Source organism: Linepithema humile, chromosome 5 (genome assembly GCF_040581485.1).
Source record: "Linepithema humile isolate Giens D197 chromosome 5, Lhum_UNIL_v1.0, whole genome shotgun sequence".
NCBI lineage: Eukaryota > Metazoa > Arthropoda > Insecta > Hymenoptera > Formicidae > Linepithema > Linepithema humile.
In genome coordinates this window covers 6,382,557-6,385,189 of record NC_090132.1, presented here as the reverse complement: position 1 = coordinate 6,385,189, position 2,633 = coordinate 6,382,557, and the positions used below count along the sequence as shown (strand labels likewise).

General features: G+C 39.5%; 1 pseudogene; it reads right to left on the bottom strand.

Annotated features, from left to right (window-relative positions):
• Positions 1 to 935: 935 nt before the first annotated feature.
• On the bottom strand, positions 936 to 2,068 carry LOC136999996 (uncharacterized; annotated as a pseudogene).
• Between the last annotated feature and the right edge of the window lie 565 nt (positions 2,069 to 2,633).

The window sequence follows — 2,633 nt, the reverse complement described above, 5'->3', positions numbered from 1 at the left end:
TACAATTTAAAATTTTACAATTTTGATTAACGTATTCAATACGATGACATTCGGAATTTATTAATCTTTGCATTGTAGCATAGAGAAAACGTAACAATAATTTCTTTGTTAATAGTTGAAAGTTTACTCTGCAAACTGCTAAAAAAATATATATTTATGCAATGGCCATACAATATTTTTACAAGAAACGCATTTTGATGCTAGAGTTGAAATATTGTAATAGAAAAAACGAATTTCTTGTGAGGCGATGATTTTCCACTGCGCGAACACCCTCTTGTCCGTTACACTTGTTGGTAGCAGCAACAAAGAACTTCTTCATCCCTCCTTTGTTATGCAGCATGCTACTCGGGGTGAAACAAAATAGGGGAGTCTGGACCAGTTTTTGAATTACCCTGTTATGAAGTGTCGCCACTCAAGTATCACATTTGTATACGAATTGCTCGCTTGTGGTTCTGGATTGCGCTCCCTTTATCCGTCAGGAAGGGGTGCATTATATTCCCGTTCGGTTTTTTCGCGCATTACGAAGCATCGGACCCTCCGGTAAACAATGATGATAAAATGCACTGAAAATAAGCATGGCAGGTAAAAGTGAGATCGGATAAAGTCAAACAGAGATTAAGAATATCCATTCAATGCAAATGAGCGAATCGAGTATTACAGACAAGTGCTTCAATAACAAAAGGAAAAACTGACGGCAGTTTTTCCCCGGATAGTAATCGTCATACTCGATGGCGAATCGTTCGGCGAAATCGTTAAATCGGCAGAGAAGAATAAGTCGGCAAAATGTATGAGGCAAAATTTGTTCGTAGCCTCGATTTCGCGATCGAGCACCTGCCTGAATGATGTCGTCCGCTCGAATTTCGCGATATCGGATCGTTCAAGGGGAGTTGAGATAGGAAATATTTATTCGAGGAGCGAACTGGTCTCGGAAACGAGCGGGCCGGCACGACGGGGCGGAGAACTCGAGATTTGGTTTTTGCTGCCGGCTGCGAGCGGCTTGCGAAGAACCTATCGATTTACAATGAGCGACCGTCGACGTCGTTGAAAGTTGGTCCGCTGCAAAAACTAGTATTGGATTAACGCGCGGAAGGAGCCCGTGGCTTTTTCGTGCGTGGCAGCGATTCGCCCAGAAGAGACGGCCGAAGTCTATGAAGATGTCGCGGCTCTTGTGAATGTACGTCACCGCGATGGACTTCCATGCTTTTTGCAAAATACTTTATTCTTTATCCTCGTTTATATCGATTTTTAAGACTGCTTTTTGCTTATTTTCTTTTCGCTCGCAAAGTTTGAAAAGTCTTGTGGCAAAGAATAAGTAAAAAAAAGCAAACAATAATTATTTGCACATCTATTCAGTAACACGAAATCTATAAAACAAATATTTCTGCAAAATAATTTTATAAAATTCTACTTGTGAATAGATTAAAAATATTTTAAGACTTTCTTAAATTGCATTCTCTGGAAAAAATTGAAGAGTATTTTGCTTATATTTGCATTATTTCCATAATTTCCATATTGTGTAATATTATTTGCAATTAAATTGCGGTGATATTAAAGGCGTATATATTTCAGTTAGAAAATCTTCTATGCATACGTGATCGAACCGTGTTTCCAGTATCAGAGCTGTCATCATAACCGCCTTGCATCTGCTTCGTATCGATAAAGACTGGTTATACGGTGCGCGATGGTCTAAATGGGAAAATAAACAATACCATCTCGTTAGCCAGTTGGCGGCTTTTATCTTACCGAGCCAGAACGCGGCGTTATACCGTGAAATGGAGTCTCGTAGACGGAGACGACGTTGCATTTCGGTCCGCGCCCACCCTGCACTCTTCATCATGTCTGCGATAAGTGGCTGCCGTTTGCACCGCGATATAGCTGGCTCCGACCGTCTTCCTTTTTATCGGAACTTCATTTGTACAAGTCATTAAAGACTCACCGTCCATAAACGGCCGAATCGAGCCTGGCTGTTGAATTCGTTTTGTATCCTTCAACGCTTTTGGAAAGCGCCGTGTGCCCGGTGATCGGCAAATTTCTGTTTGCGGAAGGCGCAGAACGGCGATTCGAGTTTTTACGTGTTGGTTTTTAGTACATGAAAACGATTCTATGAGATATTTATAATATCGTTTTTTCTCGTTTTGAGCGTTTAAAATTATAAAATTTATGTGATATTTTATTAAATATTTGTTTTGAATTTTACAATTGTTTTACGAGAATGTCGCATAAAAATGAGAGATGCGCAAAAAAAAAAAAAAAAAAAAAACGACGAGAAAGTCCAGATACGATCCTCTCCGTCATTATCCTCCATCATGTCATGTCATGGTTTCCTCTGCTTTAACGCTCAGTGTTTCCACAGTCCTAAAACAATTCCGTAGGATCATTCATCTTCGGCAACAAGCGGCAACGTCAGAAGCGTTAGACCGAACTAAGAGAATTAACAGGAGATTGTCTGGCAGATTTGAAATCTCAAAACATCCTCTCTTCATCATCTGAAAAACAAATATGTTTTTCAAATATTTCTCAAAAACAAATGTGTGTATGTATCTATTAGAGCATGGTGAATGCAATTTGATAAATAAGTATATCTGTACGGTATCTGCGCATGACGTAACATATTACTGAACGTGTAACCGTAT